Below are 21,666 nucleotides of genomic sequence, written 5' to 3'. Positions count from 1 at the left end.
CAATAACAGTTAGGACATAATGGGTCAGAAAACAATTAAAAATCTTTAGTTTAAAAACACTTTGTGTTTGTTTTACTTCCTTGGCTAAAATTGGGGTTTATTTATTGGCAAATTTAAGACTGACGCCTTCCTTTCATTTAATATGTTGTTGATGTTGTACATGTTGACTATGTTGTTTCTTTTCTTACATACCAACTCAAATTTTAATGAAGCAAAATTGAAGATGGTTTTGCCATGATTGTGTCTTTTGTCTTTTCTAGTTTTATAGAGTTATAAATACTCTGGTTGGGCGTTAGTGTTTGTCCATTCTGTCGGTCATTTCAGATTTAAATACATTTAATTGCAGTTATGGCCTATTAGTGGGGTGATGTGCCACGCCCGCTCTCCTGGTCCGTCCCGGGACGGGGTGCGAGCAGAGGGGAGCGGAGAGGGGTGCAGCGGCTGGGGGTGTCCCGCGGAGGGCAGCACTGGTCCCGTCTGCGGAGGGTCCACCCCTGCAGGCCTCCCGGCCCCGCTGCTCCCTCTGTTTATGACCCGTTGCCCGGCAACCTGCAGAACAAACAGCGCACCTGGCGTCTCCACCAGGAAACCCGCATGGTGTGTCCTACAGGAAGCCAGCATCACTCTGAAAACATACCACACGCGCAGGAGCATGCAGACACACACCCGCTACACACACACACACACACACACACACTATGCAGACACACACACACACACACACACACTCTACACACACACACACACACACACACACACACACACACACACTATGCAGACACACACACACACACACACACACTCTACACACACACACACACACACACACACTCTACACACACACACACACACACACACCCGCTACACACACACACACACACCCACTACACACACACACACACCCACTACACACACACACACACACCCACTACACACACACACACACACACCCGCTATGCAGACACACACCCGCTACACATACACACACACACCCGCTACACACACACACACACACCCGCTACACACACACACACACACACACTATGCAGACACACACACACACACCCGCTACACACACACACACACTATGCAGACACACACACACACACACTCTACACACACACACACACACACACACACACTCTCACTCACACACACACACTCTATCTCCCTCTCTAACACACACACGCACACACACACACAAGCAAACGCACAACAGCCACTGCTGCCACCACCACTTCTACTCAGTGGCAGAAAATCCATAGCTTCTCTAGGAGCAGGAATTCCATTATATAATAGATATGAAATCTATATGGATTCCAAAGTCTATCTTCTGTTAGGGAGAAATCAATGGGGAAGCATCTGTTGAATTGCTTACAATAACAATAAATTGGCAGGGCAGATAAAAGCAGTGGAGGTAGAGCGCTAACAGCCCCGATGCTGCACTCTTCGCGGGTATCGACGTGGATTAGGGTACATTCATTACACAAACAGATAATTGTGCTTAAACTGAAAAAAAACAATGCTCAGGACTACAGGAAACACGTTTTTTACAGTATACCTGACTCCACCAGCATATATGTGTGTCTCTGTCTGTGTCTGTGCATGTGTGCGTGTGTGTGTGTGCATGCGTGCGTGTGTGTGGGTGTCTGTGTGTGTGTGTGTGTGTCTGTGCATGTGTGTGTGTGTGTGTGTGCATGCATGCGTGCATGTGTGTGGGTGTCTGTGTGTCTGTGCGTGTGTGTGGGTGTCTGTATGTCTGTGCATGTGTGTGTGTGTGTGTGTGTGTGTGTCTGTGCATGTGCGCGTGTGTGTGGGTGTTATTAATATGATGTGTCCAAGCCTATTGAAGGGCTGTATTTGTATTTAGTCTTCTTGCTGAATTCAACCCTTCTTAAATAGTGCAAGGTCTCTGTGTAAAATAATATGATGCATGGTATTTATAATGATTACATTACCAGCATATTTGAGTAATTATGCAATTACATACTATAATTGGATACATGAAATCTGCTTTGCCTTGGTAATAGGCATATCAAATGAGAAATGCGGGGAAAAATCAAATGGGGAAATTCTCAGACGTTGCAAAATGGTACAGAACTACATTATAAGCATCTGTGCAGACATTTTGTGGGTGAACACGTTGCTTCCTAATATTTTACGGCTGTTGTGCTGAATTAAGGCCCTCAGTGGTAAGGCTATGGCCAACGGCACTTTGCTTTTGTAAGTCCACTACAATGCCGTTACTGCTTTTCTGTAAACACAAAATTGTATTTGCTCAAGGATTCCTATTCACACTTCCAGCCGAATGCCAAACAATTTTTCACTTCTGACACTATCACACACACCAGACAAATACTTCAGCTGTTGAAATGTTTGACTGAAAATCCAAATTATCAGATGCTTTACCGCAGAAAGCAATAAATGAAAAGGGCCTGAGCAGAAATACTGAACGTACAATCAGAAGGCTGGATTTAATCAACATTCTATTTTATCTACAAGTGCATGTTACATGTCTGTCCTTATTCATAAAGACCCATGATTCATTGCCCTGGATGCAGTATGTGTACTCACACCACATACTGCGGAAAACAAATGGACAGTGATTATGACGTCATCCACTGACCTTCCTTGGGCTTTCTCAAAGTGTTTTGAAGCCATGGCAGTTCAGTTTTTGTATCGCCATGTTGTGCAGGCTGGAGCCAGAGCCTGCACATTAGGGAAAAGGGGGGACCTCCAAACACGGTGTGTTGAATCACTGCTATACTTTTTAGGGATCTTGCACTGTGATCTCTAAGTGTGACATTTTTCAGAGTGAAGACCAAAGAAACTGGTAGACAGACTTGACACTTGCAAAGATTATGCCAAGGGCTCGTCCGGGATTTGAACCCGGGACCTCTCGCACCCAAAGCGAGAATCATACCCCTAGACCAACGAGCCACTCCTGTTCTACAACTCACTCTGACTCACCTTATGCACCAAACTGGAGAGTTTGCTCGTCCTATGAGATGTCAGTCATTTAGACGAATCTGGCACAGCCATTTCAAAAAGCAGGGATTACACCCTTTGAGTCCAACTATGTGAAAAAAGATCCTAACAGTACGTTTACTTTTTGAAAGGCCTCCCCTAAAAACATTGCTGTGCCTGCATCATGTGCTTCCTGTAAAACTTTTTGTTTTATTGTCCACTTGAAAATTATGAAAAGTAAAGGGGGGCAATAGAACGCTGGAAAGGGGGGCAATAGAGCACTGGAAAGGGGCAATAGAGCGCAGATGTGTTGAGTTTGAGTGCCTCGCCTGCCAGGGCTGTCTGTGGGGAAGGACACCTGATTACCATTTTGTTTCTTTTTAGCAGCAGAATAATTCATGGGGTCCCGCAGTGCGAGTATTGGAGTATGAAAAGAAGTCTGGAAAGAAAAAAAAGAATGAAGTGTGGAAAACTCTTTCTCCTTTTCCCCCCGTTTTGTCTGTGTCCCCTGTGCGGGGGCGTCTGAAGTTACTCTCCCAGACAGTCCTCCCCCTGTTGGCTCACAGCGCACAGCACAGCTTCTGCAGGGATCTCATCCTTTATTTAGGGCCTGAGTAGTGGCTTTGTGAGTGCAGAAATAAGTGCGTGCCACACACCGGCTCGTTTGGGCCATATCTGACCAATCAGAGACCCTGTGCACATCCATGGGAGATCCTGTTGCCCTGTAACACACTGTAAAAATGCGAAAGTACATTTTAGATCCATTTTAAAGCCCTTGAGTGATCTCGTCTCCCCCTGAATCTGAGGAGAGTTAGTATCACAACACCCCTGAATCTGAGGAGAGTTAGTATCACAATACCCCTGAATCTGAGGAGAGTTAGTATCACAACACCCCTGAATCTGAGGAGAGTTAGTATCACAACACCCCTGAATCTGAGGAGAGTTAGTATCACAACACCCCTGAATCTGAGGAGACTTAGTATCACAGCACCCCTGAATCTGAGGAGAGTTAGTATCACAACACCCCTGAATCTGAGGAGAGTTAGTATCACATCCGCACGCTCCGTCTCTCTTCCTTCACGCTCGTATCGCCGCGCTGCTGAGCTTTCATAAAGTTCTGTGCTCCATTCCGAACTCGTGCTTCCATGGATCCGCCATCTGGCTTTCCAAGGCTCTCTGTAATCTCACTGCCTCATTGAAAATGATTATGATTATGTGCATTTTGCAAGCTCACAGTTAAACTGGCAGTCTGTTAACCAATTAAAATGATGACTACAAAGAAACACACAATGATGCTTCGCACGCTGGTTGGAGCGTCACATAATGCCACACATTCGTCTTTACGTGCTTAATTTGAGAGTGTGCTTCTTAAGTAGCTTTTCCAGTGCCTGCGAAAGTCAGATATGGGCACTTGAAATGGATGGAGAACAGCATTTACTCTAATCAGTGTCACATGCTTCGTTATTCTAATAATTAAACGGGCCTGATTCATCTCCTTGTTGTCCCAGGAATGGCAGACAGCAGTTGCAGGAGGTTGCAGTTGTACTTTATCATTGTAAGTTTACAGTGATAATGCAAACCTCGTGGAATGTGTGGCTGCAATGTTACTTGATGCAGCTAACAGTATCAGTGAAGACGACCAGAGTTCAGAATTTAACAAATCAGAATACGTTGAATGTTTTAAGATGTTAAATAAAATCTGTTTACTTTTTAAATAAAAAGTAAAAGGTCGCTTTAGTAATGGCTTCATTTCACTTCTTTCACACTACAAGAAGAATGGAATGGAATGTATACTTCTGCTAATGTGCAGAAAAATAAGTAATATGCTAAAAGTAATTAATGCATGAAATTCAGAGGTATGTTTGTCATATGTATTAGACTCTTATGTGATTCACAGCAGACTTTTCCTGCAGTGCCACTGGAAGTCTGCTGCAGGGTTTTCTCATTTGGGGATCGTACCCCGTGGCTCGCCGGACAGTGGTGATGTGGGTGAGCCGCGCGGCGAGCCGGACAGCGGTGATGTGGGTGAGCCGCGCGGCGAGTCTGGTCTGCTCCTCCCCCAGGGCGGAGAAGAGCCGCAGCTGTAACCTCGAATTAACGTGTGTGTGACGGGGGAAGAGGCTCATCCCAACACAGCGCGCGGCGCTCACAGCGCGCGGCATTCACAGACGCGCGCAGCGTTCACAGACGCTCGCGTTCACAGACGCGCGCAGCGTTCACAGACGCTCGCGTTCACAGACGAGCGCAGCGTTCACAGACGCCCGCGTTCACAGACGCCCGCGTTCACAGACGCGCGCAGCGTTCACAGACGCTCGCGTTCACAGACGCTCGCGTTCACAGACACTCGCGTTCACAGACGCTTCCCCGGTGTAATCTGGCGGGGGCACAGGTGCGCTCGCGGGCTGTCAGCGGGAACGATGGCAGATAACGCGCCGCCTCTCCCTGCTTGTATTCCCCGCGCCCTCTGCCCCGACCGGGGCGGCCCAATTTCTCTCCATCACGGAAAACGCTAACTGGGGGACTCACGGGTCAATTCAATCAAAGTTATCGCACACGCGTCCACAGTCATTTCAGTCAATACACTGGATGTAAAATGACTGTTTTTTTGGTAATAACTTCCACAGCTTGGAAGGTATGGGAACATTTTAACCATCTAGAAGCGTTCTCAAGCATTTTCCATTTGCTTGTGTGTCAATAAACAATCAACGGTGGGAACATAAGAAGCCGTTTAAAGCAAAGATCCCTTTTAAATAAGTCAAAGACATGCTATGTGTAGCAGGAAGGAGTGTGCAAACACACACTTGTCTCTCCTAAATGAGTGAAACCTTCTGATTCCCTTTCGATCCCCAACGCGCCCGTTGAGCAGAATGTTAGCTTATGGGTTCCATTCAGGGTTAAACGCTGGCAGAGAAACACTCGGCCGTTTAGTATGTAATTATGGGGGATACATATTTTATAGTGATATAGTGTGACTGTACTTAATTTACAGGTGTTAAATTAGTTCTCTCACATGCTTTGCTGGTGACTCACCCGCTTAAATAATGACTTATACATAGAGCAAGACAGTAGACATCATAACATGTCACACGTTGTGTTAATGGGTGCCATGGTGATATATGGAATAATAAACCAATCCCGGTATCAGAAGCACTCAAGGAGACTGCGACTCTGAGGCAGGAAGCTGCGCTCTTATGCTGGTAAATTAATGTCAGGAACAATTAAAAGCGGTAAATAGCGGAGGGGAGCGGACAGATTGAAGGAGGTGAAGGAGGAACGGACAGACTGAAGGAGGAGTGGAGGTTGAGACTGTAAAGCAGCTGGCCGTGAGGCCTGGGGCGGCGGTGGAGGGTGTGTGGAGGGTGTGTGTGAGGGTCAGAGCTGTGTGGGGACGTTGGGAGGGTGTGTGAGCGCGTGTGAGGGTGCGTGAGGGTCGGCTCCCCGCCTCAGACACATTTAATGGGCTGAACCACCTTGACGAAGCCCAGCCCGCGTCGCCGGGTCCGGCGCCCGCCCCCCCCCCCCCCCCCCCCCCCCGCACCCCCGACCCCCCCGCGCGATGTTAAGTGCGGCTCCTGCGCAATGTTAAGTGCGGCTCCTGCTTCTGTCTTAATGATGATTTAGTGCCCAGCTCCCCTGGCCTTCTCCAGCGGGGTGACGGTTTGCACCAATAAAAGGCTTTTTTATGATGAGTTCCTCTCTCGGTCTGCACGCGCTGCCTGGACGTATTCTCCTTTGTGTTTCTGACTTCTCCTTGAACCTAAAATATCCATTTTGCGAAGGTCAAAATGAGCCCTGAACGTGAGACCCTCTGGCCATTATTTCTGAGACGTCACAGCGCAAGCCTGCACTGGACCTGGTGCATCTTCCCAAAGCAAATGCTAAAGGGTATCGCAGACAAAAGAAAATCCAGAGAAAACTGTATCCTAGAGCGACATGCACATTTGAAACAGGTAACGTAAAAGAAACAAACATCACCATCTGAAACTGATGGGTGCACAGATTACCGTTTCCCTACCTACACGCGCCCACAAGAACGACCACAACAACAACAATAACAATAATAAAAAAATAATAATAACAATAATTCATTTACAGAATACCTGTGTTAATGTTGTAACTACAAAATAAGGGGAACAATAAAATTCTCTCTCAACAAAAAAAGCAGACAAAGTAAATTACAGCCCTGAAACTTTTTTTGTGTGTTATAAATTGTCAACACCACTTACAGTTGAATGTGGACAAGATTAAGACGGGCGGTTTGTAATTACCACACCCTCGTTGAGTTAATCTGTCAGAGACCCGCACCACAGCACCCTCCCAAAGTAAACGCTGAAAGAAGCAAATAGCGGGAGCCAAGTGCCGGGCCAAACAAATCAACGGCAGCCCTGATCAATACCATTGATCCGCTATCACTCCCGATTAATTGAATTGGAAGCTCAGTCAAGCCATGGTGGTAAATTTTAACAATGTAATGTCACTGTAAACCTTTTCTTTTTTTTTTGATTCATTGAACCAAGTCAGTGATTTTGGCTCAGCTGGTATGTAGGAGGACGTAAAGTAATGAAAAATAAATAACCGCGAGGAATTTCCTAGTCCCGGAAGGCGAAACAGTAGCCAGTAAAGAATTCTCTCCTGGGTGCACCAGTTACCCCAGGATATTTCATCGTCTTCCTTGCGGAAAGCCCATGATGTGACGTGACACAGGATCCTCTGGTGGCATGTTTGGAAACACACCTATACTGCGGCTTTAATTCCACATGCATTTCTGTGCCGTGGGGAACTGCTGGGGAAGGCCAGGCTCCAGTGTCGCGTGAACCCAGGCTCCAGTGCCGTGGGGAAGGCCAGGCTGCAGTACCGTGGGGAAGGCCAGGCTCCAGTGCTATGGGGAAGGACAGGCTCCAGTACCGTGGGGAAGGCCAGGCTCCAGTGCCGTGGGGAAGGCCAGGCTGCAGTGCCGTGGGGAAGGCCAGGCTCCAGTGCTATGGGGAAGGCCAGGCTCCAGTGCCGCGTGAACACCAGGCTCCAGTGCCGCTCTCCCTGTATAATAGATGTGTTTGTTGTTAAGTGGTGGCTGTAATAGGCTGGTTGTTTGCCTTGCTCAGTGCACTTTCATCCCTCACTGTAGCACTAATTTTGCTCAGCAATTTGTCTCCGATGGCTTAGCGTTTATAGATGTGAAAAAAGGACTTACTCAAACAGGAATGTGCTGGGTACAGAGCAGATTACGCACTGGCTCCGGTGTTTCTGTGTGCGTGTGTGTGTGTGCGTGTGTGTGCGTGTGTGTGTGTGTGTGTGTGTGTGTGTGCATGTGTGTGTGTGTGTGTGTGTGCTGGGTAGAGTGTGGAGCATGTACGCACGTTTGTGAATGTTTGTGCTTGTGTGTGAACAAACCAAGGGCATTTTTAAAACCGAAGAAACATGTGTACAGTATGTCAGTATCTATATGTATCTGTGCATGTTTACATTTGTGTACATGCACCTTTGTGTTTGTAATGCATAATCGTGTTTGTGTTTAACTGAGTGTGCGTAGTTTGTGTTGGGAATGCATGTTTGCGTGTTCATCCATATGAATGTGTGCATACAAACACACTGTCTGGTAATGTGCGTATGTCTGCATGTTTGTGTGCTTGTACATTAATATTCACTCTGAAAGCATGACTGCATATGGGTGTATTTACTGTATGTGTAATGTGTACTGGTGTACATGCATGCATAGTGCTATATATGTGTGTACTGGTGTACATGCATGCATAGCGTTATATATGTGTGTATTGGTGTACGTGTGTGTGTGTGCGATTGGGTTCCTCTCTCCATGGTCCTGATGCATGCTGATATGTGTGTGTTGGTGTGTGTGTGTGTGTGTGTGCATGTGGGTTTCTCTCTCCATGGTCCTGATGCATGCTGATATGTGTGTGTTGGTGTATGTGTGTGTGTGTGTGTGTGTGTGTGTGTGTACATGTGGGTTTCTCTCTCCATGGTCCTGAGCAGTTCCCTGCTTGCATGCCCACACCAGCTCGTTTTTGTAGTGAAACAAAAGGCATCTTGGCTCATATTGAGCAGTTTGATTTAGGAGCCCTCCCACAGGTGTAAACACACAAGTACCTCCACAGCCACCCTCTCAAAGTGGAGCAGGGTGGAGGTAGAGATAGCTTACAGCCCTGTCCCCCACAGATGAGAGCTTCTTGCAATAAATCATCCCTTAAGAACTCCGCAGAAGCCTTGTGTGTGGGTAATACAGTTTTTTTTTTTTTTTTTACATAATCTCGTTAAGTGTTTCTTTGATTTTTTTGAACTGCAATAAAGTTTCTAAAAATATGAAAAAGAAAAAAACAACAGTGATATTACTGATATAAATAAAAAAATATTCAGATATTGCTGTCTGAACATCACTGTCAGTGTTGGTTTACTGTAGGATTTTCTGAAAGAGAATCTCCAGTCCAAGAATGAATACTTTCTATAGCCACATAACACACATGACAAGCTGTAGCCTGAGGGTAGCAAATGGAAGTTAATGCATTCAAAACTGAAAGGTTGCAAATGCTCCATTCACTCCCACCTCTGTGTGGTCTGCCTTTCCCACTTATACTCACAAGCCTTTTCTCTACCGCATTAATATTCATTTCTCATGCATTTTCCCAAGGTTGTAAAATATTGAAGCAGAAGATGGGTAAAGTCATTATTGTGCTATGCCAAAAAACGGGGGAAAAACATTCCTTCAATGTGACATTGAACTTAATTAGACCTAATCATCAAGTTGTGCATTCAAACAAACCAGACCTTGGTTTTGACCTGAATACAGCGAGAACAATCTAGAAAGTATCAACCATTGCCATCTATTGGTGGAGAAATACCACACACATTGTTTGGCCATTCATCTTACAGTGATGGGAATGAAAAACAGAGAATGAGATACTATTTATCGCACACTGCAGATTCAAGAGACAGAGTCTTTTCATTCCTCTGTGATTGTGTATAAGCTAAATGTATGGATGATCTGGTCTGTGATTGTGTATAAGCTAAATGTGTGGATGATCTGGTCTGTGATTGTGTATAATCTAAATGTGTGGATGATTTGTTCTGTGATTGTGTATAAGCTAAATGTGTGTATGATTTGTTCTGTGATTGTGTATAAGCTAAATGTGTGTATGATTTGTTCTGTGATTGTGTATACAGCTAAATGTGTGGATGATTTGTTCTGTGATTGTGTATACAGCTGAATGTCTGGATGATTTGTTCTGTGATTGTGTATACAGCTAAATGTGTGGATGATTTGTTCTGTGATTGTGTATAAGCTAAATGTCTGGATGATTTGTTCTGTGATTGTGTATACAGCTAAATGTCTGGATGATTTGTTCTGTGATTGTGTATAAGCTGAATGTGTGTATGATTTGTTCTGTGATTGTGTATACAGCTAAATGTCTGGATGATTTGTTCTGTGATTGTGTATACAGATAAATGTCTGGATGATTTGTTCTGTGATTGTGTATACAGCTAAATGTCTGGATGATTTGTTCTGTGATTGTGTATACAGCTGAATGTGTGGATGATCTGGTCTGTGATTGCATATACAGCTGAATGTGTGGATGATTTGTTCTTGTATGAAACAGAACGGTACAAAGAACCTGGTGCAGGAGGCATCTGATACACTCAGGAAAGCAATGCATAAAAAACACGTGATATTTATCAATGTCAGTATTACTCTTAGCAGTCTCAAGCCCCCCCCCCCCCCCCCCCCCCCCGCAGGGACAGGACAGGAGCCGGTCTCTCACGGTCAGTGACAGATGTCATGCAGGAGTCGGCCTACTGGTCAGAGTTGTCAGCAGAGCTTTGGTGGAAATGTCTGGTGGTCCTCTCTCATGCCATGCAGTGGAACTCCATTAGAGTACCCTTACTGAGCAGACCGCTTCGTTAAGGAGCGTACTTTCTTAGCCGCAAAAAAGGGCACAACATGTCACTGCCTAAAAGTGAACCATCAATTCCTTCTTATTCAAGCCGGGTGGAGAATAATGACCACACATGAAAAAACCTGCAGTTTGAATAAAGGAGAGACACTGAGTCACTGGCGGGAATATGAGCACCTTAAACGGAAATAAGACCACAGAATAAAAATAAAGAACAGATGCCCTTGGATAGAGAAGGCGAGGAGGACCATGTCCCAGAGTTTTAAATAGCGTATGAAGGAAATGTCAAGTCCTGCGCAGGATTATTACCCTTTCACAGACTGAGTACAAACTTGAAAAGTTGTTTTACGACACCAAGACACTTTAACGAATTTAATGAACACATCCCAACCCTTGTTGAATCAAATTCATGTTTTGTCTATCTTGTGCTGGTGAGCTTATGACCCAAATACTTTCTCTCTATGAAAGAGCCCAATGGCTTCTCTTTCTGACAGACATAATAGTCTGCATTTTTACTCAAAGAACCTGCGGATTCCTGCAGACAGGTCCGTAAGACAGATCTGCTCCAGTGAGGTAGTACTTCTCAATCTCTCACTCACCCACACACTCACTTACTCATTCTCTCCCTCACTCAATAACCCACTCTCTCACACGACTGCTCACTCTTTCACCTGCATTCTTCAGCGCTCAATCACCTACTCATTCACTTTCTCCCAGCTCTCTCACTCACTCAATCACTCACTCACTCTGAATGGATGCCCCTCTTTCACATCGCACTGAGAGCTCAAGAGCCAGGAGGAGGAGGAGGAGGAGGAGGAAGCACTTACTCATTTAACTGTGAAATGGAATATTTTCATATTCACTTCTCAGAATCGGAGCTGTGTGCCTGAGTTCCGCAGTGAGCGCGCTCATAAATCTGGAGTGATATTAACATTAACGCAGAACCGAAAGGAAAATGCAGCTCTGGTGTTCTGATAAACCCCAGAAGGCCCGCCCTGCTGCACGGAAAATAACCCGCTGCTCTGCCCACACCTTTCTGTAAACAGACTGTATTTTAAATGGATAAATAAACACCATACCTGATTCCATCTATGATCCATACAGCAATCAAACCCTAACCCTAACCCTAACCCTACACCCAGATACTCACAACAGCGTTTCACATCGGTATGACATGGTACACAAACAAATCCTTAGTTCCTGTTAAAAAAAAAAACTGGCAATTTTAAAATAGGCTAGCCTTTCAGAATTAAATCAGAATGCGTTAGTCTGTAACATAGCAACACACGGCAGGTTCGAGGAAGAGACCATGGTGTGTTTCTTTATGCTGGTGCCCAGGTATTACATTGCATTTGCATCGATGGCCACTGATAGGGGGTAAATTAGATGAATTCAGACTACACCTCTGTAATCTCTGTTAGTTATAAACCCTGTCAGGTAGCACTCAGGCTGGAGCCTGATGTATTCAGACTAATTCAGTGCCAGCAGGAACCTCTGCAGCCCTGCTATTAAAACAAATGCTGTTTATAAATGCTGCAGAAACACTGCTTCCATGGGCACACAATCCCCCACCCCCACCCCGCACAAACTCCAGTGTGATCTCTACCCCTGTCTACGGCACGCAGCACACAGTGTAATTAAAACAGCACTATTTCTTTGCCAAGACCTTTTTATGTTCCTTACACATTTTGTCATTAATTTCAGTGATTGCTAATCTCATAATGTTGTGTTAGAAACAAAAAAAAAGTGATGTTAAAATTTATTACTGAGGCAAGGACAAAGCACGTTGTGATCGCACTGAAACGAGGCTATGGCTGTTTAACGGTTCATCATTTAAACCATAGAAAGCTGTGGGTAGAAATTTAGATTTTAGCACATTTTTGTCATCCGCCCAAGGTCTGGGACTTGTAGTCTTATCGGTATTGTTGCTGCTTGTGGTGAGTGCTCATTGCTCTCCTCTGTAGTCCTCTGTGCATTTCTCTACTCCACATGCTGTGTGAAATAGATAAGAACAGAGTACTCTTTGGACCAGTCTGTGCTTTTTCAGTGTGAATCTCTGAACACAGCCAAGAGTGTGAAGGACGGTCTCTAGCTTTGAGTGAAAGCTGTTTTTCTCTGTGTGAAGGCTGATTCCTGTTTTTTTCCAGAGCTCTATGGTTTAAATATGTGCATTTTCCTGTTTCAGCCGTGGCAGAGGAAGCCTTGGAGTGCGGTTCATGTTACGCATGGATGCTTTTCATGGTTTGTGCTGTGACACGCTATCAGACAGACGCCCCAGCACAATGTACCAAAAACTGCGATTAGTCAGCTGACATGACAGCTCGCTGCTGAGGGATCTGTCTGACAGGGCATCTGGGGGTCTGGCACATTCACTGAGGAGCATACAGGAGAGCTGCAAACACACGGACGTCCACGGCGCAATAACCAGCAAATTCTGCCTTTTTTAACTCACAGTTTCAGTGCGCCGTGGAGCATTGCATTCTGGGGAATATTCGAGCACAGCTGTGAGGAGTAAGAAGGCTGAACAGGAAGCTCAGTGAAAAAGACTTTTTATGAACTCTCTCTCATAATGAGCCCTGTGGTGATGCTCTGCAGCAGGATATCCAGGTTATTCTGTAAAACGGAGTTCAGCAGCAGTGGGTTCTGCTCAAACAGCATGTCAGATACAAATCTGATTTTAACTAATCACACTGCAAGTTCCTAGTGCTAAACCAACCCTATCAGGGGTTACATGGGTTGCATATGGAAACACATACTGTATAACAGTTAAAAGCACTCCATCATAGCTGATTTTGCCCTCCATTGGTGCGCATGGACCCCCTTAGAGTGAAGGGTGTTGACGTTCCTTGCCATTTGCAGATGCGGATTGGAGCCGGCGTTGTGCTTGCTCATGGCCTGTCCGCGGTTCAGAAGCTTCTGCGCTGTGTGCTTTATTTACGGGGATCCATCGCCTGCGCTGTGTGCTTTATTTACGGGGATCCATCGCCTGCGCTGTGTGCTTTATTTACAGGGATCCATCGCCTGCGCTGTGTGCTTTATTTACGGGGATCCATCGCCTGCGCTGTGTGCTTTATTTACGGGGATCCATCGCCTGCGCTGTGTGCTTTATTTACGGGGATCCATCGTGTGGCAGTGACACCGCGCAGCACGGCTCTGCTGGTCCAGCTTTCCCTGCCAAGCGATTTACATAAACCAGACCCCGCGTCTGGCATTCACAGGCAAATCGCAACTTATCTCAAAATGGAAATCAGGCTTCTGTCCCATCAGGCCTGCTGTGGAGATTAATGCTGACAGAGATGCATCTTCTGCTCGCTGCGGCTAAGCGGACGTCCCGTCCTGCAGGCTCATGGTAAGGAACCGGGCTTGCAACCGAAAGGTCATAGGTTCGATTCCTGGGTAGGACACTGTCATTGTACCCTTGAGCAAGGTACTTAACCTGCATTGCTTCAGTATATGTCAAGCTGTATAAATGGTAGCAGTATAAATGCTATGTAAAAGTTGTGTAAGTTGCTCTGGTTAAGAGCATCTGCTAATTGACTGTAATGCAATGTAATAACTCATTCAGGCTCATACGTGCTCTTTGCTTAAACTTGTTTAGCAAAGAAAAAAAAATTATTGTTTTCAAAGTAAAATGTTTTGAAGGTGGGTAATTGCTTGAAAAAGGTGTTGAGAAAGAAAATCAAACCATTAATTTCAGGGTTCAAAGAATGTAAGGCTATGACTTAGTAATTTCAGAGGATCAAGTTGCTTATTTGAGAGTGAATTTAGTCATTTGAGAGTTCCGACTCGTTATTTGAGAGCTCAGGACGGTAATTCAACAGCATGGATTAACGATCAGACGACACAAATATAAATTTAAAAAGGAAAAGAAATCAGCTGGAGGGTGTCCTCTCCGTGACTCAGGCGGAATTCTCTAAGATGGCAAGTTATTCAGGAAGTGTAAATGTTGACGTAGCGCGGGCAGCCATGCCTGACAGGTGTGGGAGGACGATCTCAGAAGATGGAGGCTTTCGTCCGCACGCACGGGCCGGGGAGGCTCAGGTCATTTTTCTGTGAGCTTCTTTAATTGGTGTTTTGACTGCGGCTTTTCTCCCGCTGAAGCCCTCAGAGTGTGACAGTGTAATTACGCTCAGGCAGGTCCACAGGAGAGGACTGCAGACTGCTAATCCACATCTGGCCACTCTCCCCCCCCATGCGCTGTGATTGGTTAAGGGATTGTCAGAACAGTCATTTTCATTGGATGTGCACGTCCTTGGTGACCAAATTTTGAGGAAAAATGCGAAGGACTTGTACAAGCCACAGACTCTCAAACTGAGGCTGGCATTGTTTTCATCTCAGTATTAATGTTGCAGCAGTGATGAGGGATGTGGAGGTGCGCTATATTTAGGTATATTATTAATGGTGAGACACTGAAGACTGAAACAGCAAGCCACCATCGTTCTGTAATGTCAGATCAGGAAAAGCTAAATGGAAGTCACAGGCTAGCATGCTGATATGCCACAGTTCAGAAAACGTATTCTGAAAGTTCTGCAGAAACACAATCATGTATTGTGACAATAAACCTAACGGATGTGTTATTTAGCTAAGTGTGCATGTGTACATAGGCAGTTTTCAGGGCCCAAGACAGAAACACTGACCCTAACATTAATATTCCTGATTTACACGTAATTAAAGTCATGCACCAAAGAACATCACTGTGATATAAACATAACGCTTCAACATCTGAACACATCTGGTCTTGTGGAGGGTGTATGATCATGGCGCGACTTTTGTTGCTGTCAAATATTAAAATATAATAAAGACCAGCGATTTCTGTGACTACTCTTGGGATAATGGCTAAGACGTCTCATTGGCAGTAAATTGAGTTTTCCCAAATCAAATTACCTCTTGACCTGGGCTCATACTGGCATGCAGCTTAGTATAGTGTGAAATATTATAACCATCCCTGCAGGAGGAAAAAATAAATATCTCAAGTTGGGGCTTGGCCCTTTGGGATGTGATAGTTATATATAAAAAGAGCACCTAAAATGCTCCAGTAATATTCATCCAGAATCTTCAAATTTGACCCCCTTCTCATCCCAGAGGTTTTGAGACTGTGGGGGTGACCTGGCTGGGGATGACCTCTGCATCACATGGTCAACAGATAGACACAATGCAATGAAGGCAGATAATTGATCTGGAACACAAATAGCAAAAAAAAAAAACTTAATTAAAAAGTTGGACACCAAAAAAAAAAACATGCTCCAAACAAGTCAAAAATTCACAAGCAAGCCACCAAAAAATAAGAATAAATAAATAAATATTTTTAAAAAAATTTAAAAAACAAAGTTTCACCTTCCAGCATTTACTCAAGAAAAGGTTCCTGTTCAGCCTGAGAGTAAAGCCCTTTATCCAGCCCAGTGATTAGGTCATGGGGAGCAGCTGAGCTAATTGGAATGAGCTTCAGCTGCTACCCTGCCTATGTGTAGGGCCAACACTGTCCACCAGGGGCAGCGTCCCATCCTGGCACCACAATGGGAGAGCTGGAACTACCTGCATGTAAGTGTGCATTCCAAACTGGGCTTTGGGGTTCAGGGTAGAAAAATGAGTCCTCAGGATCAATTAATCCTTTGATTCTCAAATGCTTGTATCTGTACTATTAAGGCATGTACCTTTACAAAATTACAGCCAAATGTAACTTTTATTTTAATGTTGAATTTCAGAACAAACAAACCAAACAAACCAACATTGTACACTACATAGAGTGAATGTACGTGGTATCTCTTTCTATGTTTTACATTTATGTTGGCTGAAGTGGTGTGAGCAGTCTCATAATTTGAAATCCTTAGCTGCACCGGTGGTATCACGGAAGGACAATGTTGACATTTTGAACATTTCTGTGGTGTTAAGGAAGGTCATATTTTTAATACAAGCTCCCACTTTGAAACATGAATATCAAATTCACTGGATACTAATTTGCATCTGCAAGTTTTTCTCCTCGTGTAACACATGCTAGAATCCTGTTCAGTATATTAAACAACATGACACAGCTGCAGCGTAAACAAAGAATACTTTGTTGATCCATATTTCATGTTTGAACAAAGGTTTCACAGGGAGAGAGAGAGAGCAAAAATAATAAACAAATTTAATCATCTTCACAGGAATAACTTGAGGTTGAATAGAAAATACACCCCAGTGGACAATTAAGAATAAACAAAAATGAAGACAAACTAAGCCAGACTTCTATAGACGCGCACTTTAGTCACAAGCATGATTATAGATGAAGGCCTCTATTCCACATAGATTCTGAAGTGTTCTTTGATGATGTCTGTAAGAGGCAAGACTTTTTAAAAGAGATTACTGCAGAAAGACAGGCCCATTATACTACATTACATTTACTGATAGGGCAGCAGTGTAGTGTAATGGGTAAGGAACTGGTCTTGTAACCTTAAGCAAGGTATTTTACCTGCATTTCTTCAGTATATATCCAGCTGTATAAATGGATGTAATATAAATGATATGTAAAGGGTTGTGCTATGTAAAGTCACTCTGGATAAGAGTGTCTGCTAAATGCTTGTAATCTATTCTAATCTAAAACTAGCCGACACTCTTATCCAGAGTGACTTACAAATGTGGAGAACGATAAGAATTATAAGAATATTCCAATATCTGTGCCCAATGTGATGTGTCCACAATTCACATAGAAAGGCCTTCTGTCATGTTCTACTGTAGAAGATTATCTTGCTCTCCTACATATAGAAGTTGACAAAAGAGTATGGATGGGCTCCATAGTTTGGTTCCAAACCCAGACCTTGACAGTGCGGGCTGATTGGCTGCTACACCACTGAGGGAGGGAGGGAGGGAGGGATTCGGTCGGTGGGATGCTAATAAATCATTAGTGCAACATGCGGTCTCCAAACAGTACCTACTGTGTGCAATTAACACATCCTGTTTATTCAATCCTGCTAGATTCATAGCCTCTCTCATAAAGTTTTAGCAAAACATGTTTCGTTTTAATATTTCATGCCAGCATTACAAAATTTGATAAATTAAGGTTAAAGCAACTAATGATTAATGCAGGGCTGAGCATTCAAAATATAATTAGCGAAACACTGGGAAAATGACAAAAGCAGAAACTAACAGTTTGAAAAGTCAGTAATTCCAGGCAACCAGAAGATTTCCAGTGAAGGAATGTCAAGCAGATGCTAAGGCACAATATTATTCATTAATTGACTAAGTGTCTAATTTGCATAAAATAGTTCACGTTGACAGTACATAATTAAACCAAGCTTGCTCTGTGATCAGCAAAATTAATGCAGAACAGGCAAATGCAAATTTTGTAATCTTTATTCATGCGGTGTAGCTGATGACACTACTAACATTCTTAAACGTACACACACATACACACATTAGCAGTAAAAAAATTGATACATAAAACCGTTGTGGTAAATGAAACAATAAAACATTTTAAAGTTCATGTATCAAACTAGAATCATGATTGGAGCCTATTCAACTTTCCAAGTAAAGGATAGTTAGTGCAGATGGTACAATGTTGTCTTCAACAGATTAGATCTTTGACGTGGACCACAAAATGTAGAGCTAAAGGGAATAAAATGATTTTTCCTGATTTTTGGAAATCCAAGACGTGTCTCTTAAAATGTGAGGCTTTTCTGCCTCACATCCCAAATCAGACCATATTTTTTTTGCCTGCTAATAGGACACTTGTTTCTGGTCTCAAGTTGAATTTCTAGACTAATAACATTTAATGACCGTAAAGATAATTTCTCCACTTGGAAATTAATGCAATCTCAGAACAATGAATTCAATTTGAATTAGCAAAAACTCACAGATCACATACATTATGAAATGAAGCACTCCCCATATAAAAACAGTTAGTCAACAGCTATTTTCAGATTGAGGTTTTATTAAATGTAGAAGCACAACAGATGGATGTTGAGTCATGTAAAAAGAGGTATCCAATAGAAAAGAAACAGGTGTCAAGCCAAAAATACACGATTAACACAAAGAAAACGTGAGCAGTTATATCTGGGAACACAAGGTTTGGTTACCAACCCTTTCCTAAAGATCTACCGTCCTGCTGGTTTTCACTTCAACCCTGACAAAGCACTCCTCATTCAACAACTAGAGAACTTATTGAGCTGGAAATTAGTAGAGTCAGATGTGCCAAATTAGAGTTGAAACAAAAACCTAAAGAATGGTAGATCTCCAGGAACAGGGTTGGGAATCACTAATTTAGAGCAATGCAGACCAGTCATAGCTAGCACTGCACTACAATGCCATATGTACACAAACAGCTTTGTGTAAACTTTAATTGAATCAATAACAGCTAGAGAGGATATCCCCATTATCTCTAACTCAACAGAAAAAAGTACTTTAAGTTTCTTTCCATCATCAGAAATGCTAACCGTTATGTGTGCTACCAGGCAGAACAATGGTGACTACTTTTCATCCAGTCAGGTCCTATGGCAGAGGGATACAGCCCTTTCCATTTCACTGTTTCATGTTATGTCCACTATTCTTCATTGCACACGGTCTGGGTGTAGATGGGGGGAGAAAATCATCTTGAAGAATTAAATCATTCACAAGAGGTTGTCAAGGCAAATAATCCCTTTTCATTACAGGAAGACCAGTAAGAAATGATCTCTTCTATTCACCCAGCCAGACTGATCTTTTTAATACCGCACTGTTCATTTCTGCTCTGTGAGAGTCCCGCGGACACTGACCCTGTTTCATCAGGGTTCCTCTGTCTGTGAGACAATGGGGCTGCCTTTCAGTGTGTGTGTGTGTGTGTGTGTGTTTGTAAGTGAGGTGCTGCTGATCATGGTTGGTTTTGGGGGAAGTGGTGGGTTGGTGCTTCCATGTGTCATCATGGCTTAAAACATTCTTGAAGTGGAAAATCATTCTGTGAAGATGAGTCACGCCCTGCATGTGTCATTTCAGTCTTGCACAATATTAAAAATCCAGAACGCAGTGCCAAATAAACAGGATCCATGTTAACTGCACGCTTTCGAGAGCAACTAAATAGGACTTCAGCTACATTATTGATTAAACGGTGAAACTTTCTGCTAATAAAAAATGTACAAATAGCCAACAGTTTGTCGAATTTATTAGCAGATAGATCAAGGTTTACATGCAATATCCTGTAGCATCTGAGTGTCAAAAGATATTACGATCGAAGATGAAACAACAGCTATATTACAGTTCATCCTTTTGCAGTTATGTAACTGCATTCCAATGTCAAGGACAAACAAATTAACACATTTTCATATATTATGAACTTATTATCAATAAACAAAAGGAATACATGAATAACTAACAGTATATGTTGTCGCTAATTACAGTTAATACTCCCCAGTGCAACCAAAGATGTTTCTCTCCCTCCTTGTGACAACCTCAAAGGCAGCTGTCACTGGGTGTGTTTAAAACACTCCCTGGATGGGACACAGGCTGAATAGGTCCACCGGACGTTCTCCTAAGATCCACATCAGACCTCAGCGATACGTGAAATGAATCGCAGAGAGCAGCTTTAGCATTGACATTGGTGATGTCCCCTTGTCCTCCAATGCATCCATTCAGGCCCTGATCCCGGAGGAGTTTACCTGGGACATTTTTGACGCTCATATTGACGTTCCTTAAGCAGGGTCCCCAGAGCAAGCAGGCTAGTGGTTCACCCAAAGCAAGCAGGCTAGCGGTTCAGCTCGCTAGCACAGCTCAGTGTAAGACAGGCAGAGGTGGAGATGTGCAGGGCTGTTTTTTCTTTTCTTTTTACCTTTGCCCATGCCAACAAGTCCAGTAATCAAGATCCTTGAATACAAAATGTTTTGGACTGTTAGTTTGGCATTGGAGGCCTGCATTTGCATCCAGATTGTGACTGGGTAAGACTGCCTTTTCCCGAGCATGTGGGGGGTGGTTTCCTGCTGTCATCATGCAACAGCGCCCCCTCTGGCTAATGTAATGTCTGCAGTGCGCCTGTCCAAACGGTCAGGATTAGGGTTTGTGTTAGTGTACTGTTCTGACACAGTGGACTAAAAGGAAGAGCCAGCTGGCCAGACAGGACAGTCAGGAGAAGTCGTGCCACATCCACACAGAGTCTCCAGTGGCACGACAGGCTTACAAACACACTGAGGCATTCTGGGAGAAAAATGAAAAAGATTAATTGGGATGAAAATATAAAAATCTCTGGTTTTCATAACATAATAATTCCCAGTGAAAGAATCACAACCCTCCCCCCCACCTTTTTAGATTTAGAGGGAACACACAGTGCAGAATTTCTATATTCCAACCGCGCCTGAGACGATGGCCAGACTTGATAAGCGTAACCCTGGGGCTATCATTAAATTATGTATTAAATGAGAAAGTGCAAACCCTCAGGAGGACAGGAGGAAGAGGTACACCGCGGGTCTGTGTGTGCAGACGCGTTCGGTGGTTATCTGAGTGGGAAAGTAACCCCGCATGACAGGAAAGTTCACCAGCATAATATCACCGAAAGTCTGGAGCAGAGTCACGTTATAAGACTTTCCTCCTGTTATGTCTAACGTTTGTGAAAGGTTTCTCTTTCTTCATCTATTGATAAAAACAGCTGCATTGTTCTAACACGGTTGGGCAATAGCCTGCAATGCAGTGATTCAGTAAATTAGTTTAGAATTTCCAACACGTTTGGTTTCCTGTCTCTATTCCTATCCGCTTGTGAGAATTAATTTCAAATGCACTTTCACTTTATTTTTTACAATATACTGTATCATTTAGAGGAACCACTAAGAGGTTAGACACCGTGTAATATCATTTTACAGAACATTCC

The 21,666-nt window shown here is 43.8% G+C and overlaps 1 non-coding gene across 1 annotated transcript; it reads right to left on the bottom strand.

Moving 5' to 3' along the window:
* Nucleotides 1-2,868: 2,868 nt before the first annotated feature.
* On the bottom strand, nt 2,869-2,940 carry trnap-ugg. Its single transcript has one exon. It is a non-coding gene; the product is annotated as a tRNA-Pro (tRNA).
* Between the last annotated feature and the right edge of the window lie 18,726 nt (nt 2,941-21,666).

Source organism: Anguilla anguilla, chromosome 2 (assembly GCF_013347855.1).
Source record: "Anguilla anguilla isolate fAngAng1 chromosome 2, fAngAng1.pri, whole genome shotgun sequence".
NCBI classification, from domain to species: Eukaryota; Metazoa; Chordata; class Actinopteri; order Anguilliformes; family Anguillidae; genus Anguilla; species Anguilla anguilla.
Note: the sequence above shows the minus strand (reverse complement) of the source record. Positions and strands in the feature narration are given on the sequence as shown.